The 19382-nt window shown below is 40.7% G+C and overlaps 1 long non-coding RNA gene across 1 annotated transcript; it reads right to left on the bottom strand.

The window, feature by feature from the left end:
* Nucleotides 1-1503: 1503 nt before the first annotated feature.
* On the bottom strand, nt 1504-19381 carry LOC122869396. Its single transcript, XR_006376311.1, has 3 exons — nt 16171-19381; nt 3924-3978; nt 1504-2268 (listed from the first exon to the last, which is right to left on the bottom strand). It is a non-coding gene; the product is annotated as an uncharacterized LOC122869396 (long non-coding RNA).
* Between the last annotated feature and the right edge of the window lies 1 nt (nt 19382).

The raw sequence follows: 19382 nt of genomic DNA, 5'->3' as shown, positions 1-19382 counted from the left end.
TATGGGCCATGAACTCTGTGTTTTTAAGTGTAAAAACAACATGTAAGTCCTCTGTTTTACTGCTGGTATTCTAGCAACATAACACAGCATCCTTTTGGTACTTTATTTTCTGGTATTTATTAACCCTTTAATGGTCCCACCCAGAAAAAACAATGTATTTTTTTCATTTCTTAGTTTCTTTGGGCTATTTTCTTTTCAACTGACCACAAAGTTTTTTTTAATTACAAGCCTCTTTCATTTACAGTAAAAGTACACATTCAACAATATGTATGAATATTTATGGACAAGAGCAATGTGTAACACATATAATATTATAATAATAATATTTTACATACAACATATAAAGACGAATTACATCAAAAATGATGTAACAGTCATATAAAAGCAACAAAAAATCATATAATCTGCAGTTCAGACTTTGTAGAACCAGATCAGAATTGTTCATCTGTGTGGTGGGACACCGGCACAGCAGTTTTTTGGGCGATGGATCCTCTTTTTGTGGTTTTCTACAAACCATCGCTGACTTGTTTTCCTGTAAGGATTTCCTACACACTTCTAGATACACCCTTTAGGCAGAAGGTGCACCGCAAACCTGGGATCAGAGTGAGATTTGTCACTGCCGAAAACTGTTATTGCGATCAAACATTCTTCAACCGAATGCTGGAAATGGCTAGGCACAACAAATGTTTCAGCAAGATATCCCAGCTCAAATGTGCTCTACCGAACAGTTGAGAAGACCATTAAAGGGTTAAGAACACATATATTTGTGAACATTTCCGATGTGCAAGTGCTTCTGCACGAGCTGTCCTTCACTCAGCAAGTCTTTAGGACGCCTACGTTACAGTTAATGCAGTAGTCACACAGAACAACATTACGTAACGCCACTTCACATTTGGCTGAGGCAGAACTCTCTGTGAATAACTGCGTGAAAGCAGACCCTCGCCAACAGTAAACAAACCAGAAAGGAGCACAGGCTATGCCAGGAATCAGCGGGACTCAGACAGACAGATAAACATTAAGCCAGACATAAAGATGGAGATAAACCCCGCTGACAGATAAGAGCAGGGGAGTTCAGGTTTCAGAGGGGAGAGAGGGAGATGGAGTCAGAAGGAGCAGGGAGAAAGAAAGCACCATGTTGTTGGGGTCTTGGATGTTTTTGGCGCTGAGGCCGCAGACACATTCAGTGATGTGGTCATATTAGGGTGTTAACTCTGAAACCACAGAGCAGCTGGCTGATATTAAATGTCCAATTTCCAACAGATACAACACAAATTAGGGAAAGAAAGATGAACGAGAGGGACTGTTTCTTTTCTAGATTTTAATGATGTTTGCACTGGTAGTTGGGATTTGTGACTTCAGATAAGTAGTTTCAATTAGTTCCTAAACTTAGAGAGAGGCAAGAGGAGAGGCAAAGGGAGGATGAATGAGAAAAGATGGAGAGGGTGATTGCATGGAAAAAAACTGTCAAATGGTAGATTTTTCTTACACCCTTCTCCTCCCAATGTTCTCTCTTATTTATGCCCTCTCTCTGCCCATCTCTAAAGTCATATTTCTGCTGTTCTCCTCGTGGGCTTCCCCCTCTCTTTACCTCTATGCTACTTCAGTACCTTTCCCTTTTATCACTCCCTCTTATGCAGTTAATGTCCTGTTCACACCAGTCACCTTCACAGCCTTCTCATGTCTATGCGGTGCAACAAAATATCTAGTTCTTGGGAAATGTTATGAATGCACTACAGAGGGCCAGAATCATGTTTTTGTAAGCAGTGAAGTGTGCCAGGGTCCCAGATAAATGAAAAACAGAGAGAAGTGAAAAACAGGATGGGATACGCCTGGCGGACCTGGCGATGACTAACAAAATGTGACTAACAGAGTGCACCTGTACAGTACATCTGGGTTTGAACTGAAGAGAAAGGTCATAGGCAGTAGGTGATAAAAGGCCAATTCAAGTAGAGCAGGTATATACAACCTTGGAACTGGAAAATTACTGGATCAGACTCTCTTGAGGCTGAACATTATGATAGCAAGAGATGTGCCTGTGGAAGAGGTGCAGGATGTGGATGGAAGAAGGAGAAATGGAAGGAAAGAATGAGCATTTGGTGGGAGGAAACAGAGAGAATTAAAGCAGAAGTTATTTCATAATGAGGGCATGACTACACATATGTAAACTATCCAAATAATGTCTGCAAAAAACACATATTCTAACCTGTCTGCGCAGGCTCGTATTTCCCTCAGTGGTTGAGCAGGTGTACCTCAGGCTGCGCTGCGGCTCTGCTGGTCAGACGGACAGAACACAGACAAACACTAAACCACCAACTACTCCCAAAAAAGTTTAGCCCTAAACTGGCAAGCCCAGATATTTTTCCTGCTATTTTATGTCTTATTTTCTTAATGGTCATTGCTGTGATTCACTTTATTCTATTTGAAAACACATGTAGACACATTAGGAGTGAGTGACTCAGATAGAGAACATCATGTAAGCTCGTTCCGGCTCTGGGATCCGGCCAGACTGGATGAAGGACAGACATTATTCAGGACTGTCCTCCTTTTTTCAGCCTCTGATGGTCCTGTTGTCCTGCGGCTATGAATTCTGCCATATGAATGTCAACAAACATCTGTGTTTTTAAAAAAAATTATCTTTCTTTTTGGGAAGTGGTGGGTAGTTCTTTCCCGTCAGTACTTTTTTCCCTCTGGCTTGTCTCCCAGGCCTAATCACCAAATAACAAAATCCAGGGCACACATACAGCGTAGGTATGTGGTGAACAAGGATCATGTAGCACTTCAGGCCAGACCTCACCTCTCCACCAACTCTCAGCCCATACCTCCATGCCTACATACTCTGTGCGGAAGAAATACGGAGGACAAAAAAATACATTAATATAACATTTTCATTTGGCATTGACTTGAACTTTGTTTTAGGCAGGTGGCATTGCAGCCCTCGTGTAGAAGGGAGGAAACCCAAAAACCCTCTAATGCATTGGACAACAAAACTGAGCTCTTAAACTTAGAGGGAGTGTATAGGATTGCACAGTGTTGCATAGTGGTTTTTAAATATTCTGTGCGAAATAGTTTGACATTTTGGGAAATACGCTTTTGTGCTTTATTTCCTAGAGTTAGATGAGAAGATCAATACCACTCTCATGTCTGTAGGTAAATATGAAGCTGGAACCAGCAGCTGGTTAGGGACTGTAAAAAAACTATTGAGCTGATTGCAGTCTTTATGTTGCCTGATATCAGACAGAATTGTCAACACTCCATTTCCATCAGGAGAATCAGTCAACTCGGCAGAGTGGGCGGATTCAAAGGTCTGGACCCAGGCAAATCTTTATGCTAAGCTAAGCTAACCGGCTGTAGCTTCATATTTACTGTACTGTACCGTAACTCTCAGCAAGTAAATGAATAAGTATAGTTACCAAAATGTCGAACTATTATTTTAAATTTCTTTTTATTCATGCACCTTGGCAACTTTCCTATCAGTTCAAAACATTTACCATATTTCCTATATTCCTTAATTGTAACAATTAGTGAAGCACATCCATTGCTAACCAGTAAACGTTTGCGATGCTAACCTATCCTGGTGATAAAGAACAGCTTCTACCCATTTAAGTAAGATAATTCCTGCTGTTACATGACTGAGTAGAAATATATTTGGATTGCTAATTCTTCTGGCTGAAATGATGTTTAGAGATGGATTTTGGATCTTGAACCACAAATGACTCATAACATTTATACACTCTCATCATCCAGAGTATCCTCCTCTCCAAACTCTGCAAAGATTGTGTTCCACTCGTTGTATCAACCGTAATCCTCTTTATATAACACCTCACATTCGCAACGACAAATCTTCAACCTGTAAAGCTGATTGGTGGTGGGGATAAGAGAGACAGCCGGCTGAACGCTGTCAAAGACAAACACTACATACTCACCTCCTTCCCACCTTCTTCCCTCCATCTCCTGTAATCTCTCGCTCCTGCAGCCAACCTGTTATTACAGAGAGATTACATAAGTACATATAATTCCAATTAGGAAATAGTTTGCCTCAGTACGAGAAAATGGCATCAGGTTGAGTCCTGCATAATTTTGGGTTTAATCTTCAGTGAGAGGTAGGTTTCACAAGATTGTTCTACATTCATCTGTAGCCCACGTAGATAACACACAACTAAACTCATGCATAGTTTTCTCTCTGTATATCTTGGAAGTGTCAGTGTTTTATTTTTTTATAAATATATAATCATATAATCCTGCAACGATGTGAAGAAGGATGGCTTTGGCATGTGAGCTGTTAAATTATAAACCCAGGCTAAATTATACAAGTATGTCTTCAACGTGTCAATAAATGGGGTCAATTCAGGAAACGCTGCATGTTCGTGCGTATGTGAGAGTGTGTGGGTGTATGTGTTTCTTTTGCTGCATAGCTCAGTATAATCTGCTTCTATTTCTCATAAGAACACTATCCAACTTTTTCGTTTTATGTGCTATTTACTTTGGTGCCCCACTGCTCTTCTGTGGTGCCAACTCTAACAAACTGACCTGCAGGGTATGTGACCAGCACCCAACTACCCCTGTCAGGAATCTCTCTCTCACACACACACACACACACACACACACACACACACACACACACACACACAAATGTACTGCATCAGATAGCATTCACAACACTTTTATGAAAGGCAGACAAGTGCAATAGGATGAAAGCACAGCAGATTGCTCTGTGCTCTGTGTATAACTGTGGAGGAATTTCCTCAACCAAGATCCCCACAATGATTGTTATGCATGATCACAAACACAGTAACTGCAGCAATCTGCTCTTTATAAATAAGAATCAGCTATGCACCTACTCTCTTTTCGTCTTTCTGTCTCTTTTCATCTCATTCTTCACCATCTTTTTGCCCCCCCATCTATCCCTCCATCTATCCCTCCATTAAAAAGAAAAACAAAACTGTGCCAATCTCCGTTGTTGTTCTACATCCTTTCCTCTTGGCTATGTATTCCTGCTAATTATACAAAGCCAAAGTCGAAAGTCTTGGACTCTACATTGGTTCATTTTGGGATTCTAAACTTAAACTTTACAGCTGCACTTCAAGCTGACTGTGCATAGCCAGACAAAGTATGTAAATGGGTATATGCGGCTGTAAACTGTATGTATATGTACATATATATATATATATATATATATATATATATATATATATATATATAGTGCAGCAAACTCTCTCCAGACGTTCAGTGAGGATCTCTGAATGATCCAATGTTGACCTAAATGACTAATGATGATAAATAGAATCCACCTGTGTGTAATCAAGTCTCCGTATAAATGCACCTGCACTGTGATAATCTCAGAGGTCCATTTAAAGTGCAGAGAGCATCACGAAGAACAAGGAACACACCAGGCAGGTCCGAGATACTGTTGTGGAGAAGTTTAAAGCCGGATTTGGATACAAAAAGATTTCCCAAGCTTTAAACATCCCAAGGAGCACTGTGCAAGCGATAATATTGAAATGGAAGGAGTATCAGACCACTGCAAATCTACCAAGACCTGGCCGTCCCTCTAAACTTTCAGTTCATACAAGGAGAAGACTGATCAGAGATGCAGCCAAGAGGCCCATGATCACTCTGGATGAACTGCAGAGACCTACAGCTGAGGTGGGAGACTCTGTCCATAGGACAACAATCAGTCGTGTACTGCACAAATCTGGCCTTTATGGAAGAGTGGCAAGAAGAAAGCCATTTCTTAAAGATATCCATAAAAAGTGTCATTTAAAGTTTGCCACAAGCCACCTGGGAGACACACCAAACATGTGGAAGAAGGTGCTCTGGTCAGATGAAACCGAAATTGAACTTTTTGGCAACAATGCAAAATGTTATGTTTGGCGTAAAAGCAACACAGCTCATCACCCTGAACACACCATCCCCACTGTCAAACATGGTGGTGGCAGCATCATGGTTTGGGCCTGCTTTTCTTCAGCAGGGACAGGGAAGATGGTTAAAATTGATGGGAAGATGGATGGAGCCAAATACAGGACCATTCTGGAAGAAAACCTGATGGAGTCTGCAAAAGACCTGAGACTGGGACGGAGATTTGTCTTCCAACAAGACAATGATCCAAAACATAAAGCAAAATCTACAATGGAATGGTTCAAAAATAAACACATCCAGGTGTTAAAATGGCCAAGTCAAAGTCCAGTCTCTCGACGTGCAAAACTGATAGACATACCCCAAGCGACTTACAGCTGTAATCGCAGCAAAAGGTGGCGCTACAAAGTATTAACTTAAGGGGGCTGAATAATTTTGCACGCCCAATTTTTCAGTTTTTGATTTGTTAAAGTTTGAAATATCTAATTTTCGTTCCACTTCATGATTGCGTCCCACTTGTTGTTGATTCTTCACAAAACATTAGTTTTATATCTTTATGTTTGAAGCCTGAAATGTGGCAAAAGGTTGCAAAGTTCAAGGGGGCCGAATACTTTTGCAAGGCACTGTACATGGGAGCTTTAGTTTGAAGGCCTGGTCACACCAGCATTCAAAAATATAATGAACGTTAGCTAGGTTGTGGGTTAGCATACTGTCCCTACAGTTGCTGCTGCAAAGCTAACAGCCAGAGAGGACGAGACGGTTTCCCAGAGCCAGCACAGCAGCTCCAGACAGCGATACTCACAACTCCCCTGCTACTATAGCTAACATCACAACAACAGCATCTCTTGGCAAACTAGAAAGTAAGCTGAAAGTCTGTGGGCAAGTCATTTAATGTTACCTGACACACAAATCAGTTGTGTGGATTGGTCAGAGCCACTTTGTTTATTTCCCATTTACAGAGCCAGGGCTGTGTGCAAACACCAGATTTTTTTTCAGCGCACACACAGAACGGACAGCTAGCGGACCGTGAGGAGATATTCACTGAATTTGACAAAGACGTGTATTGGATTAGAATTGCATACCACACCTTTAATACTGCCATACTGTATTACTACCTGTAATTTTGTTCTTTTCTAATATTGGCAATCATTGTCAATTGTTCTTTTTCTCTTCTGCTACTGAAATTTCCGCTTGTCATCTACATTTGATGGCCCGTTCTATTTCCCTTTTCCTTCACTTCTTACCGCCTGTCCATACTGCTGTCCCTCCTTCTCTCACAATATTGATGTGACAGTAACTTGCATCTCTCTGTGCGTGTTGCCGTCTCTCTGTCTGTCCTTTTTCCATCTTTCTCTTACCCCAGCCTTCTATCTTTTCTCTCCCTTTGTGGTTGTCAAAAGCGGTCAGTGTAATCACATGTATGCAGCCACCAACACAACAGGCCAAGCAGTGAACCAACACATCGTCTGCAACTGACTAGTGACACGCAGGCAGCCAGTGGCTCAGAGTGACAGGGAGCCACGAGGCCCGACCGTTGCACACAACAACCCCTTCAGCTCCTTTCAGACTCACATTCTCTCAGCTGCCATCTTATTTTAAGTTAACACACTCTCGGAGAAAAAGGGACAACCTCGTTAGAAGGGCTGTATCCCCGAATGACCAAGGCAGGACGGGTAATGATAAATTTCCATAATCATGAGTGCTGAGTAGCAAATTACTTACATCTAAATTACAGATGAGATTAGGGACCCAAAAAAAGTTTGATTAATTTCAAGTTAAAACTTGAAATTTCTAGTTTTCATTTTCGGACCCATTTCAGAATTTATAAACATGAGTTCTTCTGACTTGAAGTCTTGTGACTTGAAATGTTAATTTGAAATAATGTACTGCTGAGTGTTCACTAAACTCATCAAATTTACTCATCAGATTTCTAAAGAAACAGAATTAGCATATTAGCATGCATTTTTTGAGAGTCAAAACTCTCCAGAGACCCTATTTTATCTGCAGTTTAAAGGAAACATAAATGATGGAAACTTGCTGTGTGCATTTTAATACATGTTGAGCTAACTCACGGTTGTTTCCTCAGATAATAACGATGGTTATGCCCCTACTCTTGTAAAGTAATTAAAGGTGGTGTATGCGATTCTGTAGAAATCAAATACAATGACAAATACCATGATATAGAGCGAACAACGACACAGCAAGTAATGCAACTAACGTTAGCTAGGTTGTGGGTTAGCAATTGCTGCTGCGAGCCAGAGAGGAAGAGACGGTTTCCCAGAGCCAGCACAGCAGCTCCAGACAGCGATACTCACAACTCTCCTGCTACTATAGCTAACATCACAACAACAGCATCTCTTGGCAAACTAGAAAGTAAGCTGAATGTCCGTGGGCAAGTCATTTAACGTTAGCTAATCATGGCTGGAATAGTGTTGTGTGGCTCGGTCCGAGCCACTTTGTTTATTTCCCATTTACAGAGCCAGGGCTGTGTACAAACACACAGAACGGACAGCTAGCGGACCGTGTGGAGATATTCACTGAATTTGACAAAAAGACATGTATTGGATTAGAATCGCATACCCCACCTTTAAGTTTATGAAAACTGTTTTAACATATTATAAACATGAACATGATAAACATTATATCTGCTAAACATCAACATGCTCAAGTACAGCCTCACAGACTAGTCTTGTTAAGTTAAACCAGCTTGCAAGGTTTCACAGTGACAGTGTGGAACTTCTACAGTAGCAAGCAGAGAGATATGATATTTCAGTCATGAGTTGATGTACCAAACCAGAATTGAAACACCAGTAAATATTGGTACATAACAGCACATGTGAACTTGATAGACTGTTTTAAAGTTTGTCTGCCCCCTTGTGGTCAAAATGTACTTAGTGGAGCTCAAAGATAGAAGCTGCATATTACTGCTGACCAGATATGATAGCATAAATCAGACTGTATACAGTGCCTGTCGTAAACCAAATCAATTAGAAGTTTGCACAGTGGAATATAACATGTCACGATCTGCACCAATGTGTACATTATAACTAAAGCAATTATGCATAAGCTCAGGCCTTAGCAGAAGAGCCTCTCTCCACTGCATCTGAAGCCCAGATAAGATTGTGCAGAGGATTGGAAGTACACACACTAACAGCACTACCCACAAAACCACATACTTTATTCATAGCTGACTCTGGTATGCATGAAGTGTGTGTGTGTGTGTGTGTGTGTGTGTGTGTGTGTGTGTGTGTGAGGCTGAGCTGTGGTCAGATATACAGCAGTGTGAAACCTTAGTAATCTGTCCTGTCACCCTCTCTGCCACAGTGACTGACTAATAAACTATAGTGGAGGTTTTCACCTGCAGGTGGCTGCAACACTGACTGGCTGGGCTCTGCTGAGTGAAACTCATCTGCCCCCTGCAGGAGTAAAAGAGTGATTACCAGTGGTTATGACAGACTGAACTATGCATGAAACGTACACAATAAGGAATGCATTTAGCTAATATATTTAGAAGATATAACCCATATCTGAATTAGTGAGTTCATACTTTATGAGGGTCACTCTGTTTATCCTGCTTGTGGTCTAGGATCTGTTGCCAATGCTGTAATTCCTCATTTTAAGCTTAATTTCCTGTATACTTGCACCCTCTCCTTTCCTCTCCTCTCCTGCCAAAGCAAATTAAACACCAGACATTCCCCTTAAAGTAAGATAGACTCAACACTAATGAGCATGAGAAGTCTCCATTTCTGACAAATTTTGGCCTCTCCACTCATTTTAAAACAATATATGAATGGGTATATTCATGCGAGTGTTACATATACTTTAGTTCCCACAATTAGCTGTATGAAAGCATCTCCTTATGAATCCTCTTTTGAGACCATTCCTCAGAGTCGTTCCATGTCTCTGGACTTTTATGCTATTAAGTTCAATGAGAGCCTCACTGTTAGTCTGTCTCTCTGGAGCTTTCCTGACCTCTCCCTGACTGCCTGAGAGCCGCCAGCTAAGACTAGTAATGAGATATTAGCCCTGACAGTGGTAACAGGGGAGGGGTGGAACGTGCTATTCCCCAACCTCTTCTCTTTTCTTTCTTCTCTCCAAGCTTCGTCTGAAGATTTACCTCCCTTCACTCTTGCAGGGAGCTGTAGCATCTCTTCCTATTGTGTTCTGCCCCGTTTTTCTCTTTTTCCTGCCTAGCTTGTTTCTTCCTTCACCCTGGTTTTCTGTGGCACCTCTTTCTCACACCATCTTTCTTTGCTGTTGTGTGTCTGCACATTGCAACAGTGTGAGTGGGTGAGGGACTAAAGTGAAACTTCCACCCTGGCTCCACATGCCTACAGCTGGGATTTGGGTGCAGAGGAGGATGTCGAAGATCATTGTAGTGTATAGGAAACAGAGTATGCTGTAGCAGAGCTGTTTCTGAGCCATTTAACAAACTGTTCAAATATACAACTAAATGTCCCCATGGATACATTGATCTTGAATTCTTGCTGCTGTTTTAATAAAAAGACATAGCACAGGATAGATGGCCTGATGTAAAAGCATATTTTTCAGTTTGGTAAGCCAAAAGGACTTTGTGGGGAATTAGCAGGAGCAGATTTGATAAAGCCTTTTGTGTAACAGACGGATTATGAGACAATGGGCCCCCGGGCACAGATATGTAAAAGGCCGCCCCGTTACAAAGGAGCAAAACATCCAGACTGAAAGACACATAAAAACCTAAAACATAAAAAGTTTGTAGTCTGTTTGTAGTGTAGTTGTTTTGTGTCTCTTTGTAGTCATTTTGCATCTCTATGTGACTGTTTTGTGTCACTTTGCTTCTCTTTCAGTGACATTTTGCAGGTGAAGCAGAACTCTCAGGTTCTGCTCTTGGTTAAAAAAAGGCATCATATTCAGAATTACCAACTTGAGATGAAGAGAGAGTGTCTGACTCCTGTCCAAAACCTCCTGCCACAGCAGATCCACACTGACACTCCTCTGCACAGAAACACTACAGCATACTATACAAAATACTATAGGAAACATCAAAGAAAGACAAGGGAGCATGTTCTATTTTCATACAGCAGAGCTTTTCTGCTGTTCTGATTTAAATTGCTTTACTAATGTTACTGCATTTGAATGAAATGTTACTGTAGTATGTTGTGCAGCTATAATATGATACAAAAACTAATATTGGATTGGATTTGGTTGGCACATACTCAGTATTAAAAAAAAACAAAAGGAGGATACAGACAACTTTGAACTGAGCTCTGTGACTTTCCAACAAGAAATGTTAACAGTCACTTCAAACAGAGGCTCTGGTCTAGGGGCCCCCTGACCCATTGGGCCCCTGGGCCTGTGCCCAGTACGCCTTCAGTAATCCATCCATGAGTGTAACATTCCAGATCATATCTAGCATTGGGTTACTACTACGTAGAGCTTTTTGTTGAGACACCTTTATGGACCAGACTCCAAGTGTGCTTTCCGGAGTCACAGGGTTTGTTTTCTAATTTAAAATGCTCGGCATGGTATTGATGTTTTTATTATCTCACAGCCGCTCACAACATATAGGATCTATAATGTGTATTCCTCGGCTTCCTTGACTTCCTAAAAGCAGCAATCACAGCATCACATTGTTATAGACTCAGTTAAGTATTAATGAGTACTTTACTACACTGTGGGCTGGAAATGGGAGGCTTAGCTAGCCAAGGGCGTATCCTGCCTCGTACACACGTGGGACTGAATAATGAAGCTGAACAGATTGTGAATTTATGGGCTACAAGCGAAGATGTAAACATAGAAATAAGCTTTAATCTTGTTCATTAACAGTATATCAAGTTATGCGGCAAAAACACTGTAAGCCATCCAAACGTGTGTGTGTGTGTGTGTGTGTTGTTGTGCGTATGTATTTGTGTGTGAGAGTATTTGTGTGTGAGAGAGAAAAAGAGGGAGGAGAGAGACACCATTTTTTCGAAAATATGTTGAACACAATACCATTTCCACAAACAGATGTTCCCATTAAATGCTCTCAGGAGTGTGTATAGCAGTAAAATAAGTAATTACTTAATTAGTACATTTATTGTTAATGCTATGGCATTGACAGGTCAGTAATGAAACAGAATATCAGCTGGGGCTGAGGCTGTTGGTCATTAAGAAGCTTTTCCTTTTCATGTATCATTCCTTTTCATTCCAATCCAGAAATGAATGCAGCATTTATCATGTCTGCAGGCAAAGAGAAAACACAAGAAACATGTGCACCATGCAAAATTAAAGGGAACAGAGATGCAGGGAGCTGCAGGAAAGCTCTAGTCACACTTTGTGTCATATAAGACTGAAATATGACTGCGTGACACTGCAGAATGTAAAATCACATCACATCAACTCAAAGGACTAATTTCCCCTCAGCGGGACTGTGTTTTATCGTGCTAGTGTGCAAAGCCTCTGAGGGACGCCTCTGAGCACTTGCTACACTGAATAACCTTTTGCTTCCTCATTTCTCCTCTATTCAACCCACTTTCTCTAATCTTTTCTGCCTGTTTTTGCTCCCACCTTTTCTTTTCTCTCTCCTCTCCTGGTTGCCCCGCAGTTATGAATGCAGCAGTGTAGTGGACTGCTTTGCAGGCAATGTTGCTCTACCGCTTGAGATTTGTGTGATATGCAGGCAGTGAGGAATCTAATTACAGCAAAAGCATTCATTCTCCTGAAGTGTTACGCATGCCAACACACAGAGAGACACACATTAATCCCTGAACATGTTCCTCTCATTTCTCCCTCAGCAGAATGTGTGCATGCTGTGTGTGTCTGCATTTGCTTGTGTGTATGCGAGCTTGATAAAATCATGCACTTGTGCTACAGTAGCCTATATATGTGCGTGCATATTAGTGTGTATTTCTGTCTCTGGGTTGTCATCGGCCTCTATTAATTGCTATTAATGCTGTTTGCATTGCTTTCGAGTCCGTGTGAGCATTATCCACTGCCGCTATCCTGTCCTGTGTCATGACAACATCAGGCTCTCTGATTTGGTGATATCCAATTAGTCGCTCCCTCTGAGGAGAAACCGCTCACCGCTCCAATCTAATAAGTGTCCTCCCTTAATACCAATGGAAGCCTTAAAGCCCAGATTACAGCTCCAGCTCCCTCTTTCAGCCTCACCCAATCTACCCGCCCCTCTCTTTTTAAACCTACTGCGCTTCACTTTCACGGTTTCGGCCTCCTGTGCTCTCTGTCTTCCTACACCCACTCTGAGGAGTTGGCTTGACTACTATCACTACGTGGGCATGCCCAAAGTGTGAAGAGCGAGTTTTTGCTTTTCAGGAGGATGAAAAACCAAAACGATTCCCTAGTCAGGTCAAGTTTATTCTCAGTCCATGTGATTATCTCTTATTTCTGAGCACATTTTGATTCTCACACCTCATGTGTATGATGCAGATTCCTCAGCATTAATATATAAATGGGTTTTTATGTTTCTCACTGCAGGTAAGCTACACGCTATGAAATATCATTCATTTGTTATGGGGGTTAAAACTTTTGAGGAAGACAGATGTAACAGCCTTTACTCATATAATGATATTTGTTAGGCCTGTATAAGAAATCTAATCAGCTCCAACTATCTTCCTCTCTGCTCTGTACATGATTCCATCTTTAAACAAAGAGGAGGGCAGCGTAAGCCTCTTTCTGTTCTCTCTCTACATGAGCAACTTTTATTTTTCCCTGTTTGTTTTTTGTTTTCTGTTGGATTAAATTCTTCCGTTTTCACTTGAGTGTCCTGCGTTGTGTATTCAGTTGTAGTGAGCAACGTGCTTTCCTAGATTAAAAAGCATAGCATGGCTATGTTTAAATATAACTTGTCTTGTTTCTACCTGTAATTTAGGCTCTGATTTGTGACTGGAACTAATGTCCATTGAGAACAATAGATTAAAAAAGTCTTCCACCAATTTGGTACTACTTTTATAACAAAAAATGATCAAAATCAATGCAGCACAACCAGAGATATAGTCTTTTTTATTTCACGCATTCTTCCCCAACCAATGCTGACTCAAGTGACATCATTGGAGGACATTTATCAGACTTATAATACTGCTATAATGCTAAAACTACTAATGACTGGAAGTTACAAAATAGAAATCTGTCTACCTGTTACTCTGCCTATTGTTTGTGCTAAAATCAGGTTCTCTCTCTCGTTCCTGCAGTCAAACCATCGTTCTAGAAATTTCTGGACTTTTCAGTGAGTATCCTCAACAGCTGTATAACATAGCCGTGCATGTAATCTGGACTGTGGCACCTATAAATGTACTCATTCACAAATATATTGAAATGCAAGAAGTAAAAACTATTCACAATGCTGCTCTCATCTAACATTAACGCCGAGGTCACGTCGGCACCCGTTTTCTCTCTTGTATTCCCTGTGTCTCTATATTTCTTAAAGTTTATGTGATACTCAATTTCAGCCAATAATATTCTTTCCTTTCACCAAGAGTGAAACCAATCATCCTTCATGTCATCAGTACGGCCTACGCATACAGGAAATCCTTACAGTCATTGTGTGGATGGATTTTGATGCAACATTGTACAACCAGTGAGGCGAAAGTTTTCCCATTAAGAAAATAACAGTAAAATCATGTATTTCTCATTTTGTCCTTACTGTCATTTCTGATTCATGTAACATCAAGGCCAAGGTCAGGTTCCAACAAACAGTATTCGGCATATACTGTGCAACATGAATCTCAATGTTTATTCTCCTGTTTAATATTCTGACTTTGCTATACTGGCTGCAGGATAACTAGGTTGTCCACTGCCTCCTTCCTTTCCTTTGCGCAATGTTTTCCTCCCAGAATCAAATGAAATATGGCATATTAATAATTACACACCCACATACTTGCTGCTGCACATGTAGCTCACAGCTCGCCTCAGTCTGTGAGGCAAAAAATAACAGGATTTTATGGCAAGGGGGACCTTGCTATGACTCTTCTGTGAAAAGTTCTGCATTTATGCACCGTAATCCCAATGTTTAGAGGCTTGCTGAGGAGTTTCAGGGGAAAAGGGCGATAATTTGGCAAAGTGCCACCCGGGGAATGACACTCTCACTGTACGTACAATGCATGGGAGCACCGGAGAATCAAAAGGAAAGATTGACCCCCCACCCTAACCCTAACCCAAGACTTAAGCAGCTCCTGAAAATGTTTTGAGAAATGCCCCATGACGACAAAGGACGTAAGCCTATGAAATGAGATTCAGGTCAATCTGCCCTTCAGAGAATTCCTCCTGGCGTCCAATTAGTTCAGCACACTGGCTTCTTAAAGTCTTACATAACAATGACACACAAAGGAAAATTCCCAGCATTCCTGGAAAGATACCAAAAACAGAAATGTTTACAACAACAAATGAAAAAGGACAAATCATCCATTTATTACTGCAATAAAAAGGTGTCACATGAAAAAAAACCCTCCCCACCTGCAAATGGCCTCTAGTGATCAAATACAGAAGGTGACAATGATAACTTTAACCATTTTGCAAGGCAAGCTGGTAAAATAAAGCCCCAAGTTACTGAAAGCAAAGCACTTCAGTCAATATGCTAACAAGTCAATGCATTTTGATGACTTGCAAGAAGAAACACCAACAAATTATTTAAATGCTTATTCAACAGTAGAGAGATACTAAGAAATTGGAATGCTTTTAAATGGAAATATAAAGTGTATGAAAAAATCCTGTTAATCAAATAGAATGAAAATGAATATATTTACTACAGGCAAATCCATATATAAAAGAATTTTGCTAGTTGCCATGAAAGTAAAAGATTTAGGCTAAAACTGAAGGGATTTTGCACTTCAAAGCTTAAAGAAGCCTGGCAGATAGGAAATGGAAATGCATAATGTGTTTGCATGAATGAGAAAAATCATTAGTTTCATTTGAAGTGAATTTCGGTAAGCCATGCCATGGAAATTCAATCGAAAAGGGAGAGGAGAGGCCTGTGTATACTGACTGAACCTGAATTAAAATGACTTATGTAAAATAAAAAGCAGGGATGTTAAAACATTTAACTTTAATGCAACGACAAAAACAATAGTGATCTCTTTATGAATAATATATTTATGTAGCACATCTGAAAGCAGTTACAAATTACTTCTTAATAAATAGATATAAAAGAGGTGGCGGATGACATAGATCAGGAAAACAGCAAGGTACGCAATAAAAATATTAAATAGAATAAATAGATCACAGCATCAAGACCATAATAATTTAAAAAACAACAATAATCACAGATCTGGCAGATCAAATAAAATAAGAGACATGGCAGCACAGTGATAAATCAAAACAAATACAGAAATAATTGAAAAACCTTACGAGAGTAGGTTTTAAGAAGAGATTCAACAGGATGGAGTCACAGTGGTGTCTCACGTGAAACAGGAGCTCCTTATGATGAGGGATCAGCCTGAACTGAAATTCATACAAAATCCGTTTTTGGGTGAACCCCCGACAAAACTCAGTTACAGACAACAGCACAGAGCAAACAGAGAGCACTTTGACCATTAAAGACACATATAACTGTTCATGTAGTGTGTATGCATGTGACCACAAGTAGCTATGCACTTGTGCTGATTTGCTTGTGAAGTGTGTCACTTAGCACAGTGATTCCCAACCAGGGGGGTACGCGTGGAAAGATTGTGTAAGTAGCTAATTTGAACCAATTGGGATTGAGAGTGTGTGAAAATTAGTGAACTAGCAGAGAAGTCGAAGTAGCTAAAGGTAATGGATAAACACAGTTGAAATTGTTTAAAGTAATGGACCATCAGTTGTATGAGTGTGCAGTACTGAGGTCTGAGGTCAATATTGCCAGCAAGCGTTTGGGATTGGGACCTGTCCTGTGTTAGGCTGTATGTGACCTGCTGTGCATTGCTCCCTGAACAACTGGTCCACTACCATCTGACCTCCTAGTCACCAGCAAACCAGACAGTCTGAGCTCTATGACTCTATTCATATGGGGCAGACATGTTATGATGACATGCGTGTGGTTCATGCACACTCACCCTTTGACGGCTTGAGAGGTGGCTGTTTATTAAGACCATTTCCTCTATCCTACTGTAACCTCCAACATAGACCACGCTGTAGATGGGAGTCATTATTTAGCCACACAAAGCTGCTGGGAATACAGAGGGTAAAGCCCACTAAAGAGTTGACTGGAAGCTCAGTGAATGTTAGTGTGTTTGGCGGTTCTTCCCCTAATACCCTAATTCTATCTTTAAAAAAACACTTCAAACTGTTAACGGTCACATTTTCCTATTTTTGGGAAGATGGCTTAGAATTTAAACATATAAATTTGTCTTGGACACAAAGCGTGAGTTCAGCATCTGAGTCTAAAGTGACACTAGAGACTATGGTTCAGTCCTGTCTAGACCATTTTTGATTTATAAAAAAACGCCAAGAATAGTCACTCATGGTCTCTTTGAGCTTTTTGCAGGGTAGGAAGCAAACCTCCATACATCCCACAGATCATATATACTGTATGCCTGCACTGTATATGGTGGTTCTCAAGCCAGAGAGCTTGGATGTAAAAAGAACATGGTTTCCTCTGAACACACACAGGAATTCATGTCAGCGGCATTTCTGGATAGTTTCCATCGTTACAGCACGCACACCACAAGATGAAAGAGATGAGAGAACTGGCCTGACTGATTTGACCCAGTATCAAAAGTCTGCATTGTGTTTCACCTTTGCTCCAAACTGGCGACCCAAATCAGATGTCTAAACATTGTAAGCACACTGCCCAGTATAGTAGATTTGTGATGTGATGACCTTGATGACACAGGCCTGGTGTTCACTGTGGTTCCCAACCTATAGACTGAGTTTGCATTACATAGTGCAGAGCTGTGATCTGTGTTGTTAAAGACGTCAGCGCCTTCCAATCTCCAGCCTATATACTGTTAAAGAGGCTTAGCCGCAAGTTGCCCTAAAAGCCTGCCCTCAAAACCTCAGCTGATCAATGTGCAGCATAGGACTGACCCCAATTCCAAACCAACATATGAAATAATAAATAATTCTGTTCCTGTTGCAAAATAAATGTAGGTTTTCATTCTAAAAGGACCCAGATAACTCTAATCCCCATTTTTTCAAGACAGAATGCAAGGTAAGTAAAGAAAAGGGAAAGAAATGAATGCGTGAACGAAAGAAATGAAGAACAAAAGAATGAACCGAGCAACCAACACAATCAAATATAAATCGGATATCTAATCGAAAGAAGTGTGAGTTAGTATCAAAGTCTGTAAATGTCTCTTGCGTTTCAAAAAATTGATGGTAAGATAATTTGAAGAATTTAGACAAGAATGTCTGCTTACATAACTTCCCATCAGCACTCTGTGGTTGTGTCTTGGCCTCGCTCTCTCTTTGTCCTGCTTCCAAACACGCTAATCCGGGATCCTCCCTTTAGATCAACAGTTTCCACACACGGAGGCCAAATCATTAAGACAAAACTTTATGTCACCATTTACACCAGCGCAGGTGTAGATTTCTGAATCATTTTCCTCACGTGAGATATCATTTGAATGATGAAAATGATAACAGGTACTGATCAGGTGAGGCACCCTTGTCATTTTACCTCTTGTTCCGTGAATACTGGAAATGAAACCAAAAATACTGGTCTATGAGGATTCAGTCACCAGGTCCAAGAGAGAAGTAAGAAGAACTATCTAAGACATGAAGTCGAAGGCAGCTGGACCTGCTATTTGTTCAGTTTGAAGATGTTTCCTTACTCACAGGTCCAGTTGCGTTTGATTTCGCACTTGTAGGTATGTGACTGGTGTTTATCAGTTTAATTACTGTACCACTGGCCCTCCTATATTGACCGCAGCTCTCTCATAGTGAGGGTGCCAAACCCATGCTGTGAAGCTCAGACACAAATTCACATGTAATTAACTCTAATTTGGAAGAAATACTTGGAAAATGGGGTGTACTTAAAGCTGACAGTGAATGCAAAAATGCGATATTTGACATTGCCTTCATTTCTCAATCTACAAAGGCATCGCAGTCCAATTCCAATCATAAAACCAAAGGCACTTATCTCGCCTGATTCCACACCTTTTATGCTGTTAGACATGTCATGTGTAGTTGATGGAACAAGAGGGAGTTCACTTATACTTTATGGTATGACGATAACAATGCTCGAACATCTAGAGATGTCCAGCCGCTTGGCTCTTCAGCTCAGAGCCGAAACCTGATTAAGGCAGTCATTTCTTAGTATTAAGTATTAAAATGTCCTCTGACTCACAATCCAAAACATGCAGCTTCTATTACAGAAAGAAGAAGCTACTTGTATTGAGGTTCTTTTTGTTTTTTTATCACATTCAAAGTCACAAGAAACTATATTTTTTCAGATTACAAATGTAATGTTGGGATACAGTGAAAAAACAGCATCTCACATGGACCTGAAACACGATCAGCAGGTCGTCTCCTCATGGCAGAGCTAAATACAGGCGTGCTGAGATTTAGAGGGATAAACCCGATCAAATCCTTCCAGATTGATCTTTGACACTTTGTCTACCCAGTAGGTTGCACCGCCTTTC

The sequence above is a fragment of the Siniperca chuatsi genome, linkage group LG21, assembly GCF_020085105.1.
Source record: "Siniperca chuatsi isolate FFG_IHB_CAS linkage group LG21, ASM2008510v1, whole genome shotgun sequence".
Classification (NCBI taxonomy): domain Eukaryota; kingdom Metazoa; phylum Chordata; class Actinopteri; order Centrarchiformes; family Sinipercidae; genus Siniperca; species Siniperca chuatsi.
This window is presented reverse-complemented; position numbering and strand designations above follow the sequence as displayed.